General features: G+C 41.0%; 1 non-coding gene across 1 annotated transcript; it reads right to left on the reverse strand.

Annotated features, from left to right (window-relative positions):
• Nucleotides 1-972: 972 nt before the first annotated feature.
• On the reverse strand, nt 973-1,043 carry TRNAE-UUC (transfer RNA glutamic acid (anticodon UUC)). The gene has a single exon. It is a non-coding gene; the product is annotated as a tRNA-Glu (tRNA).
• Between the last annotated feature and the right edge of the window lie 12,799 nt (nt 1,044-13,842).

Here is a 13,842-nt window from a genome sequence, read left to right on the forward strand (position 1 = left end):
CACATGAACCACAGCCTACACAATCCCAGAGCAGAAAAAGTAGATGGTGCCCTGCTACCACTACTGACCAGTCTTACTGAGATCACAACAGAGGGTCCTGGACTGAGTAGGAGAAAAACTGTAGGACAGAAAATCAAATTCACAAAAAAGACCAGACTTACTGGTCTGACAGAGACTGGAGGGACCTCTGAGACTATGACTCTAAGACACACTTCTCAGCTGGAACTAAAGCCATTCCCCGAGATCACCTTTCAGCCAAACCATAGATAGGCCCATAAAATGAACAATAACACCCAAGAGGAATGTATTCCTTAGAATAACCAATTATATGAGACCAAAAGGGCAATATTTGCCCAAAAGCAAAGACGAGAAGGCAGGAAGGGGTAGAAAATCAGGATGAAAGGAAATGGGGAACCCAAGGCAGAGAAATGGGGAGAGTGCTGACACATTGTGGGGAATGAAACCAGTGTCACGGAACACTTTATGTACAAACTATTGAATGGGAAACTAATTTGCTCTATCAACTTTCACCTAATACACACACATACACAAAGCCAAATCCATACAAGTTTGTTAGCATCATTTTCACCTATAGTTTTAAAATAAAATTGCATAGAATCTTTCTTTGTAGGCTTCTTCTTGAAGTGAATTAGACTGCCCATTCCTCCTAGTATATTTTCATCTGTTTGTTTGGTTTTGGGATTTTTTTTTTTTTTTGCTTTGTTTTGTGTTTTATACTGGAATGTCATATAAAATTTTGTTTGATATTAAAAAAAAAAAAAACCACTGCCTAGTCCTGTGCCATTCCATGATCAGTTGGGGACCAGACTGTTGTGATCCATAGAGTTTTCTGATTTTCAGAAATAGATCACCAGGCCTTTCTTCCTAGTCTGGAAGCTCTGCTGAAACCTGTTCGGCATCATAGCAACCCGCAAACCTCTGCTTACAGATGGGTGGTGGCTGCACAGGAGGTGCATTGGCCGGGAATTGAAACCAGGTCTCCTACATGAAAGGCAAGAATTCTACCACTGAACCACCACTGCCCTCACTTCCTGATTAGAGTAGTTTTATATTCACTGAGGTGTTGGGTATGTCACCCTCACAGAGCTCCATTTTATTCCAATGCATAGACCACCCAGATCCTTCTGTTCAGGAGCAATCTACTCCTTGATCATGTGTTAGAATTTAATTCCGTGGGGGAAAGAAAAAAAGAACTGTCTCTATGTAGTGAAAGGTTTTTTTTATTTTTTATTTTTTAATGTGGATTGAAAATGAGGCCAAAAAAAAGTTTGGGCTTTTCTGCCTAAAAAGAACTACAGAGAATTTTGTTTGTCTTGTCCCTCAATCAGAAAAAGGTGACTGGGCTGGTGGGCCTTTTCCTGTTCTGCAGCCTGGGTCACCAAGTCGATTCAGAGGAGGGAGTCTCCTTCTCATTATTCCCTCTTGCTGCCCGGGCGAGGTAGCAGAGCTAGGGCTACCTGCTCACTTCCCAACAAGATTTTAACCGCTATAGGGTTGCCAGACCAGAGGACATCTAGTTAAATTTGAAATCTCAGATAAACAACAACTAAATTTTTTAGCATACCCCGTTGACACGGAGTCGATTCTGACTCATAGTTGCCCTACGGGACAGAGTAGAACTGCCCCATAGGGTTTCCATGTAGTGGCTGGTGGAGTCGAACTGCCGACCTTTTTGGTTAACAGCCAAACTCTTAATTACTACGCCACCAGGGCTCCTTTTTAGCATAAGTATGTCCCAAACATTGCTAATCTAGTCATCCCGATCTGTCACCTGAGGCATAGGAATAATGAAGTCACAATTGGTTTTATATATTTATTTTAAAGAGGAATCACAGAGAACGTCGAATTCAGCCTCCTCGTTTTATGTATGAGAAAAAAGAGGATCTGAGAGGTGAAGCTACTTACCCTCACAAACAGTTGCAGAACCAGGCCTGAAAAACACAAACAAACAAAAAAACCAAATCCATTGCCATCAAGTAGATTGTAACTCATAGTGACCCCATAGAACAGAGTAGAGCTAAATGCCCCATGGGCTTTCCAAGGCTGTAATCTTTATGGAAGCTAATTGCCACGTGTTTCTCCCATGGAGCAGCTGGTGGGTTGGAACCTCTGGCCTTTCTGTTAACAGCTGAGGGCTTAACCACTGTGCCACCAGGGCTCCCCTAACCAGGCCTAGATTCCTCCAAAAGAATCAACTTTCTATCTACAGCAATTTTGTGACTGATTTTTTTTTAAAGCTGTTTAATACATAGTACCCTCAAGTTTTCTGAATATTTGTTCACATAAACCCAGGCCAACTACAGAGCTGTGACTAGTGGTTGCTGTTTTTACACCAAAGCTTTTGTGTGTTTGTGGCCAACAGAAACAGCAAGTCCTAGAAGGTTAATTAATGACTGCTTACTGCTACCTCTGCTGACCACAGGATGTGAGGATAGGAGGGGATTGTATTTGAGGTCAGTTATTTAACAAGATTTCCACCATTACTGAACTTGAGATAATTAGATCATCAAGTAAGCAAGCGGCAGATTAAAGAGGGGTAGGAAAGGAGGCAGACCAGAAAAAGGTTTTTACCTCAGAACTCAGCACCGAAGGGTATGTATTTGGTCACAGTCACATCCTTTGTCCTTTGATCTTGACCTACCTACAGACCTCAGGCTGCCCTTGCATCGCTCTCCTTCCCTAGCAGGGGCATGAGTCGGTTTCTCCATTTCTGTGTTAGGAAAAATCAGTCTGGGAACTGTTTCGAAGCAGATTTCTAACTCAAGGTCAAAGCCCACAACAACAAAAAAAAATTGAGTTGCATGATTAAAGCTGGATTTGAATGAAGGCTGCAACCCTTACTATGTTTTAGGTGGGTACGGGGGGAGGAGATGGTATTCAAAGGCTTCAGCTCCATTAATATAAACCAGCACTTTTTCTTTTTCAAATATTTTTACCTTGTGCTAAAAGACACTTGGTACACACAGAGCATTGTAAAAAGAATGCTAGGAGACAAACTTTGTCTCATCACTTTTTTCTACACTTAAGGGCTGGCCAAAATACTCAGACTCTGTAATTGGCCAAGTCAAATTGCCTGTAAAGTGTTTCTGGAACTGATATTTATTGTACCCTCCTCTGCAACTTGCCTGTAACAGCACACACAGCCAACCAAGGGACTTTCCCCCTTCATGTTCAGCAGTTAGTGCTGAATCTCCTTGGCAGGGCTTTTGGTGACTGCACAATCTCACACCTGCCAGCACTGGAAAGTTCTGGAAATAAAGACTGTGCCAGACATTCCTTTGGAGTGCTTCACTTCATCCAATTCCTCATTCTCCTGCTCACTAGAGGAGTAAACTAATTTCTTGAACTTGGTTAAACTTTGTGCAGTGATAGTGTGCAATCATGGTCTAAGCCTATCTAAGAACTGAGGTGGATGCCAAGGCCCTCAGGTTCTCACACTGGCTCTCTCGTTGCCTCTCTTCTCACTTTTGTATCACAGTTGACATTTTCCCAAGCGCCCACACACCTGCTCCTCCTTTGTTCTTTATGACAGCTCTGTAAGATTGATCGGGCAGATTCAGATTAAGGAACACATTTTGAGCATTTACCTTGTGCCAACTTTTGTGCTAGGCACTGTCATAGACTTTTATCTCACGTGATCCTCCTGACAATCCTACGAGGTGGAAAAAGATCAAGGTACCCACCATACGGAGCCGTGGTGGAGCAGTGGTTGAGAGCTCAGGCTACTAACCAAAACGTCGGCAGTTCGAGTCCACTAGATGCTCCTTAGAAACCCTATGGGGCAGTTCTACTCTGTCCTGTGGGATCACTACGAGTCGGAACCAACTCAACGGCGCCTAACAACAACAAAAAACCACCATACAGATGAAAAACTTGAGCATCAGAGAGTTAAATGATCCAGGGAACTAAAAGCTGACCCTTTTCATGAGCTATCTATAATTTATTTTATACTCTGTGCTCCAGTTAAAATTGTTTAATTAACTACAATGAACCCAAGAGATGACATCAATGCAAAGGAATAATATCTCACAGTCTAAAAACAATGACCAGTAATTGTGGCCACAACTTGTAAATTATGCCCATTTTGTGGCCTTTTCGGTGTTCCTAGGTGGCAGAAACAGTTAACATGCTCTGTTGCTAACCAAAAGGTTGGATGTTGGGGTTGCCTCGGAAGAAAGGCCTGGCAATCTACTTCTAAAAAATCAGACATTGAAAACTCAGTGGAGCACAGTTTTACTCTGGCATGCATGGGATTGATTTGAACAGCAACTAGTTTTTGTTTGTTTTTATTCATGGACAAGGATCTGGTTTATATTTTTTAAAAGCTAGCCTTTCAGTTGGGTAATACATAATGAAATTGGAGGAGAGGGTGCTAGACACTTTACACCATGACCTCCCAAAACACCCACCCACCTTCCCTGTAGTATTTGTCATGCTCTAACAAAACTGCTAATTGTTAAATTGTCTTTATTTGGTATTTTACAGAACCAATACAATATACTGTATAAAAAGAAAAAAGCCGATCTCACCTCCCCTTGGCAACCAATATTAATATCATGCTAGGCCTCTGTCCTTACATTTCCCCTGATCATATACATATACAAGTTTATACACATATTTATGAGCTTAGGGGCTGATTGCTTCTATTTCTTTAAAAAGGAATCATACCCTTTTTATTATTAGGTAACTTTCTTTAAGAAAAATAATATATCGTGTGTTATTTGACCACACGTCTGTTAGTTTGTTGTACTGTGGTGGCTTGCATGTTGTGATGCTAGGAGCTATGTTACTGGTATTTCAAATACCAGCAAGGTCACCCAAGGTGGACAGTTTTCAGTGTTGATACCAGACTAAGACAGACTAGGAAGAAGGACCTAGTGGTCTACTTCTAAAAAAACTGGCCAGTGAAAACCTTACGAACAGCAGTGGAACATTGTCTGACATAGTGATGGAAGATGAGCCCCTCGGGTGGGAAGGCACTCAAAATACGACTGGGGAAGAACTGCTTCCTCAGAGTAGCATTGACCTTAATGACGTGGATGGAGTAAAGCTTTTGGGACCTTTGCTGATGTGATATGACTCAAAATGAGAAGAAACAGCTGTATTAATTACACATCATCCATTAATAATTGGAAAGTGGAATGTATGAAGTATGAATCTAGGAAAATTGGAAGTCGTCAAAAATGAAATAGAGTGTGTAAAGATCGACATCCTAGGTGTTAGTGAGCTGAAGTGGACTGGTATTGGCCATTTTGAATCAGACAATCATATTGTCTACTATGTCGGGAATGACAACCTGAAGAAGAATGGCATTGTGTTCATCATCAAAAAGAACATTTCAAGATCTATCCTGAAGTACAACGCTGACGGTGATAGGATAATATCCATATGCCTACAAGGAAGACCAGTTAATACTATTATTATTACTCGCAACCACTAATGCCAAAGATGAGGAAATTAAAGATTTTAACCAATATCTGCAGTCTGAAATTGATCAATCATGCAATCAAGATGCATTGATAATTACTGATGACTGGAATGTGAAAGTTGGAATCAAGGAAGAAGGATCTGTAGTTTGAAAATATGGCCTTGGTGATAGAAACAACGCCGGAAATAGCGTGATAGAATTTTGCAAGACCAACAACTTCTTCATTGCAAATACCTTTTCTCGACACCATAAACAGCGACTATACACATGGACCTCACCGGATGGAAAACACAGGAATCAAATGGACTACATCTGTGGAATGAGATGATGGAAAAGCTCAATATCATCAGTCAGAACAAGGCCAGCGGCTGACTGTGGAACAGAACATCAATTGCTCATATGCAAGTTCAAGTTGAAGATGAAGAAAATTAAAACAAGCCCATGAGAACCAAAATACAACCTTGAGTATCCGACCTGAATTTGGAGACCATCTCAAGAATAGATTTGAAGCACTGAACTCTAAAGACCGAAGATCAGATGAGTTGTGGGATGACATCAAGGACGTCATACATGAAGAAAGCAAAAGGTCATTAAAAAGACAAGAAAGAAAGAAAAGACCAAAATCAATGTCAGAAGAGACTCTGAAACTTGATCTTGAAGGTAAAGTAGCTAAAGCAAATGGAAGAAATGACGAAGTAAAAGAGCTGAACAGAGATTTCTAAGGGCAGCTTGAAAAGACTAAAGTACTGTAATGAAATGTACAAAAATCTGGAGTTAGGAAACCAAATGGGAAGAACACGCTCAGCATTTCTCAAGCTAAAAGAACCAAAGAAAAAATTCAAGCCTCAAGTTGCAATATTTAAGGATTCTATGGGCAAAATATTGAAAGAATCAGGAAACATCAAAAGAAGATGGAAGGAATACAAAGAGTCACTGGACCAAAAAGAATTGGCCGTCATCCAACCATTTCAGGAGGTAATATATGATAAAGAACTGATGGTATTGAAAGAAAAAGCCCAAGCTGCACTGAAAGCATTGGCAAAAACAAGGCTGCAGAAATTGACGGAATACCAATTGAGATGTTTTAACAAACAGATGCAGTGCTGAAGGTGTTCACTCGTCTATGCCAAGAAATTTGAAAGACAGCTACCTGGCCAACTGACTGGAAGAGATTCATATTTACCGCCATTCCAAAGAAAGGTGATCCAACAGAATGCAGAAATTATCGAACAATATTATTAACATCACAGGCAAGTAAAATTTTGGTGAAGATAATCAAAAACAATTGCAGCAGTACATCACTAGGGAACTGCCAGAAATTCAAGCTGGATTCAGAAGAGGACATGAAACAAGGAATATCACTGCTGGTATCAGATGGATCTTGGCTGAAAGCAGAGAATACCATAAAGATGTTTACCTGCATTTTATTGACTATGCAAAGGCATTCGACTGGGTGGATCATAACAAATTATGGATGACATTGCAAAGGGTGGGAATTCCAGAACACTTAATTGTGCTCATGAAGAACCTCTACATAGACCTAGAGGCAGTCATTTGAACAGAACAAGGGGATACTGTGTGGTTTAAAATCAGGAAAGTATGCATCAGGGTTGTATCCTTCCACTATACTTATTCAATCTGTATGCTAAGCAAATAATCTGAGAAGCTGGACTATATGAAGAAGAACAGGGCATCAGGACTGTAGAAAGATTCATTAACAACTTGCCATATGCAGATGACACAACCTTTCTTGCTGACAGGGAGGAAGACTTGAAGCACTTACTGATGAAGATCAAAGAGTACAGCCTTCAGTATGGATTACACCTCAACATAAAGAAAACAAAAATTCTCACAACTGGACCAGTAAGCAACATCATGATAAATGGAGAAAAGATTGATGTCAAGGATTTCATCTTACTTCGAACCACAATCAACACCCATGGAAGCAGGAGTCAAGAAATCAAAGGACATATTGCATTGGGCAATTCTGCTGCAAAAGATCTCTTTAAAGTTTTGAAAAGCAAAGATGTCACTTTCAGGACTAAGGTGCACCTGACCCAAACCATGGTACGTTCAGTTGCCTCATATACATGTGAAAGCTGGACAATGAACAAGGAAGACCGAAGAAGAATTGATGCCTTTGAATTATGGTGTTGGCAAAGAATATTGAATACACCAAGGATTGCCAGAAGAACGAACAAGTCTGTCTTGGAAGAAGTATCGCCAGAGTGCTCCTTGGAAGCAAGGATGGCGAGATTTCATCTCACATACTTTGGACATGTTATCAGGTTGGGACCAGTCCCTGGAGAAGGATGTTATGCTTGGTAAGATACAGGGTCGGTGAAAAAGAGGACGACCCTCTTCGAAAGGTGTGAGCAGCCATCTAAGATACTCCACTGGTCTCACCCCTTTGGGAGCAAGGGAGAATGAAGAAAACCAAAGATGCAAGGGAAAGATTAGTCCAAAGGACTAATGGACCACAATTACCACAGCCTCCACCAGACTGAGTCCAGCACAACTAGATGGTACCTGGCTCCCACCACTGACTGCTATGAGAGAGATCACAACAGAGGGTCCCAGACAGAACTGGAGAAAGATGTAGAACAAAATTCTAACTCACAAAAAAGACCTGACTTACTGGAGAAACCCCAAAAGTATGGCGCCCAGACACTCTTTTAGCTCAGTAATAAAGTCACTCCAGAGATTCACCCTTCATCCAAAGATTAGACAGGCCCATAAAACAAAACAATACTAAAGGGGCACACCAGACCAGGGGCAAGGACTAGAAGGCAGGAGAGGACAGGAAAGCTGGTAATAGGGAACCCAAGGTCAAGAAGGAAGAGTGTTGACGTGTCACGGGGTTGGTAACCAATGTCAGAAAACAATATGAGTGCTAATTGTTTAATGAGAAGCTAGTTTGTTCTGTAAACCTTCATCTAAAGTACAATTAAAAAAAAAAAGAGGACAACTGTCAATGAGATAGATTGACACAGTGGCTACAACAATGGGCTTCAAACATAGCAATGATCGTGAGGATGGTGCAGGCCTGGGCAGTGGTCCGCTCTGTTGTACACAGGGTCACTGTGAGTCGGAATAGACAGCACCCTAACAACAGCAACATTTTAAGTATATGCCTAATTCTAATTTTTTGCCTAATTTCTTTACACATATATAAAATATATATAATATTACATATATGGGATAATATCATACAAGAAATAATAAATACATAAAAATTCCCATATTGTGGCTACATCATAATTCCTCTTTTAATTTCATGGTTTCCAGTTTTTTGCCACTATGAGCAAAACTGCAATAAACACCATGCGTGTTTGTTCTTAAATACTATTTCTATGGGATAAAATACCTGGAGAGCTGAGTTATAGTATATGGGCAATTTATATTTTGTTGATGTGGCCAGATTACTTTCCAAAAAGACTGTAACAATAATTCACACTTCACCCAATGATACAAACACCTTTCTCTTCCATATCTCAGCTGGCCCTAAGTATTTTTTGTTTGTTGGTTTATTTTGTCAGTCTGGTGCAGTGGTGGCGTAGTGATTAAGAGTTTGGCTGCTAACCAAAAGGTCAGCAGTTCAAATTCACCAGGCGCTCCTTGGAAACCTTATGAGGCAGTTCAGCTCTGTCCTATAGGATCACTATGAGTTTGAATTGACTCAAAGGCAACAGGTTTTTTGTTTTTGTTTTTGTTTTTTTTGGTTTGGTGCAGTGGTTAAGCATGGGGCTGCTGACCAAAAGATTGGCAGTTCAAATCCACCGCTGCTCCTTGAAACCCTATGGGGCAGTTCTACTCGGTCCTATAGGATTGCTATGAGTTGGTCAACTGTAGGGCAATGGGTTTAATGGGTGTAAAGTATCAACTCATTGTTATTTTAATTTGCACTTCCCTCACTACTGAGGAGATTGAGCATCTTTTCGTAAGTTTATTGGACATTTGAATTTGCTTTTCTGTGAATTCCCTGAAATTCCTTAATTATCTCTCTCTCTGGAGTACAAGCTTTACCAGGGCAAGCTCTACAAAGGACAAGAGTGGGGTGTTTGTTTTGTTTTGGTTTTTGCAGATAAGGGGATATCTTCCTTGTGTTTTATTGTCAAACACTTCTTTGTTTTCATCTTATCCTGCTTACTGAAGAGCATTTCAATTCTGATATCCCAGCCTGTCTTGTTACTCTTGTTATTTCTGCTTCCTAAGATAGTTGCTGGCAAATAGTAAACAATACACAGTTGTTTCATGAGTAAGTAAATATCCTTAGACTCAACAATTCTCTTCCAAGGAACTATATTTAAAAAAAAATTATGGCTGTGCCCAAGGATTTGTCCATAAGCATATTCATTATCCACCACCCGTCTGTCAGTTGCTGTACTGTGGTGGCTTGTGTACTGCTATGATGCTGGAAGCTTTGCCACTGATATTTCAAAAACCAGCAGGGTCACCCATGATGGATAGTTCTCAGTGGAGCATCTGGAACTAAGAGAGACTAGGAAGAAAGTTCTGGCTATCTACTTCCAAAAATTAGCCAATGAAAACCATATGGATCACAACAGTATATTGCCCAATATAGTGCTGGAAGATGAGCCTCCTAGGTTGTAAGGCAGTACACAATAGCTGCAACAATGGATTCAAACATACCAAGGATAATGAAGATGGTGCAGAACCAGATAACATTTTGTGCAGTTATACAAAACATCACCATGAGTCAGAGCCAATTCAATGGCAACTAACAACAACATATTCATTACAGCATTGTTGTAACTAGTACAATTATTAAAGCTCAATGATAGATTTGAAAAAATAGATCATAAAATTTGATGCAGAAATAAATTAATAATAATGACTGTAATAGTTAACTTTTATTTCGTGGATACTACTAATTAGGCAGAGCCCTGGTGGCACAGTGGTTAAGAACTCAGCTTCTAACCAAAAGTTGGCAGTTTGAATCCACCAGCTGCTCCTTGGAAACCCTATGGGGCAGTTCTACTCTGTCCTATAGGGTCTCTATGAGTCAGAATTGACTCACTGGCAACGGGTTTGGTTTTTTTTGGATTAATTAGGCAGAGGAGCCCTGGTGGCGCAGTAGTTAAAGTGGTCAACTGTTAATCGAAAGGTTGGCATTTTGAAATCAGCAGTGGCTTCTCGGGAGAAAGATATGGCAGTCTGTTTCGGTAGAGCTTTACAGCCTCAGAAACCCTACGGGGTCACTACGAGTCAGAATCAACTCCACGGCAGTGGGTTTGGTTTTTGGGTTTTAGTACTAACTAGGCAGTGTTAAAAGACTTTTTTGTAAGTTAGTTTCCTTAATCCTCACAATAAATTAAGTTTTAAAAATTTCTTATAGAACTGTACACACAGTATAATCCTAATTGTTTACAGAAACGTTTCTATATGCATAGATAAATACATAACAAATTGTTGATAGTGGTTTCTTCGTGTGATTAAAAAATGCAGATTATTTATATTTCTTCTCTTTTGCTTATAAAAAGAACATAAAAAAAAATGTCCCTTAATAATATTTTAGTATCTACTGCTTTCTTCTTCTTTCTAATAAACTGTGCATATATATTGTATATGTATATATCTTACATATATATGTGTGTGTGTTATTTAAACCTAAATAAAGTCCTACAGTAAAGCTGGTAAGTACCCAACAAAATAGCTCATTGACCATCTCATTTTTCCTAGATGATGTATGTCCTGAGGCTTGTTTCACCATGAACAAGGCATATTTGTCTCCTCAGTCTTTTAGGGTTGGCTCATAAGGGCTATTTATCATTCTGTCTGGGGCCCAACTAAAACCCTCCCAAAACGGGGAAAGGTGCAACAAGCCCGTCCAGCCTCAGCAGAGATGATGAAAGTGCCTGTCCAACTGGATGGAGCCAGGCACCTGCTAGGTGTAATGATGAAAGTGTCATTTCCTGGCTCACTGGCCTCACTGCAGGCGAGACCCCCACCCATCCCACTCACACCCCCAAAGTAGCTCTCTCCTCTAATGTAATATGAAACTGAATGAGGTTTTCTCTCAGTGGAAATCAAAACTGCAAAAGGGCCAAAACCCAGATATCCAAATTGAAATGCCATTCATTGAGTGGTATAACATGAAAACAAAAAGTCCTTGACAATAGAACACAAGAAAGATTTCCGCTTAGCTGCAAAAGACAAAAAACAAAAACAAACAAATAAACATTATACTATGGTTCTTTTATGTGTTTCATCCAAAATTCCATTTCTGTAGAGCAGAAACCTCAAATAAATTCCTCCACATAAACCCCACCTTTAGAAAACTCAGGAGTTGTCCTATGCTTGCTTTCATTTGTGTTGATTTAAGCTATTTCTAAAAACTTTGTGGAGTCCCTGGGTGGTATAAATGGTTAACGTGCTCAGCTGCTAACTGAGAGTTTGGAGATTTGAGTCAACTCAAGAGGTGCATTGGAAGAAAGGCCTGGAGCTCTATTTTTTAAAAAATCAGCCGTTGAAAACCCTATGGAGTGCAGTTCTACACAGACACACATGGGGTTGCCATGAGTCTGAGTCCATTTGACAGCAACAGATTTTTAAGGAGCTTGTGGACATCAGGCAAAGTCCAGGGCCAGCCCAGAGATTCAATGAAAGCTATACTGAGACTTTGTTTAAATGCCAAGGTCAGGTCCCAGGGAAGCAATGAAAGCTATACTGAGACTTGGTTTGAATGCCAAGGTCGGGTCCCAGAGAAGCAAAATAAAAGCCTTAATGTAAGCATAGAAACTGGTCAAGTCATGTCCTCTATGGAGCCTTGGTCAGAGAGGCTCACCATCCCTTCTCGCTGTGCATCTTTCTGATTGCCCAGTGCCTGTGTACCAGTCAGGCCCCTTCTCTGAACTAAGGTTGCCATAGAGTTGACTCTGACTCATGGTGACCCCATGCATATCAGAGTAGAACTGTGCTCCACAGGGTTTTCAATGACTGATTTTTCAGAAGAGATAGCCAGGCCTTTCTTCCAAGGTGCCTCAGTGAAGACATAGCCCCCACAGCACTATATTAAAAATCCTGTTTTCTTTGCTTGGCTTCCTCCCCCAACATGTTGTATTAAAAATTCTGTTTCCTTTGCTGAGCTTCCTCCCCACCAGCTTTGCATTTGAATCCTGCTTTTACTTGGAGGTTATGTAAACCCCATTGCACCTGTGTAGTGTGATTAAGAATGTCGCTGACGTAACTTGTATGAACTCCCTACTTGTAAACCGCTTAAAAGTAACTTGCCTGCCTGCCTGCCTGCCTGCCTGCCCTTGAGGAGCAGTCTTGGCAGCCACAACTCCAACTGACTCCTCTTCCTTGTACAATGAAATAAAGGCACTTTTCCTGTTCTGCCACCTCGGTCTCTCATTTATTGGCCAATACAAGTCATATCGAGCAAAAACTTGGGGTTTCTACCCGGTAACATTTCGGTGGACTCAAACCTCCAACCTTTCAGTTACCAAATCAGGAATCAGTGAAAATAAGGCTGGGGTGGGGGATGCAGCAGTACTAATACATTTCCCTATAAATATTCGTATTCTTAACATAAATTTCTTTTCTCAAGAGACCTGCATTTGGGATGTGGGTCAGCCACAAAGGAACTATAGCTCCCTTGGCAGAGGCAGTTATCAATAGCTGATTTTTCGGAAGTAGATCGCCAGGACTTTCTTCCGAGGAGCCACTGGGTGGACTGCAACCTCCAATCTTTCAGTTAGCACCCTGGTGTGTTAACCCTTTGCACCACCCAGGGACTCCACACCTAGAAAAGGAGGGGACTAACCTGCTGGGTCTCAGGCCAAAGTAGTTCTGCACTGCTAAGATTTCCTTCCCTTAGCAACTTAGCCCTTTGGCCCTCACCCTTCTTGCAAAAAGATTCCATTCACTTCACTATTTTGTTTATTTGACTCAGCAAGCTGACACCTGTCCCTTCCATATCTGACCTGAGATGGCTTCATTGGCTGACTCCTGGCTCCCATGCACAACTCTGCCAAGACAGGAAGGATTCTTCTCTGTCATAGAGAGGACACGGACAAGGCCTCAGGAACCCTGCCTGAGGGTGTGGGAGGCAGGTGCAGAGGTGACCAGCTTTCCCTGGAAAGCCTCTCAGACGCCCAGTGGCAGAGACATCTGTCAAGCTGGACCCAGTACACCCAGTGCCGTCTCTCTCAGTGTTGCTACAGCAAATACAGAGACCATGTGCTGGAAACAGATGGTTAAGTTGTTTGTAAAATTTTATTGGGATAAAATACATACAGAAAAATCCATGAAAGCCAGAACCTGTGCAAGGCAGAGACCTGTAAGAGAAGGAAAGCTCAAATATTTTCCACTAATAGAGAGCGATAGAAAAGTGTTAAGACTGGACGCTGTCAAAAATGGAAAGCTTG

This window comes from Trichechus manatus, unplaced genomic scaffold (genome assembly GCF_000243295.1).
Source record: "Trichechus manatus latirostris isolate Lorelei unplaced genomic scaffold, TriManLat1.0 scaffold00115, whole genome shotgun sequence".
NCBI lineage: Eukaryota > Metazoa > Chordata > Mammalia > Sirenia > Trichechidae > Trichechus > Trichechus manatus.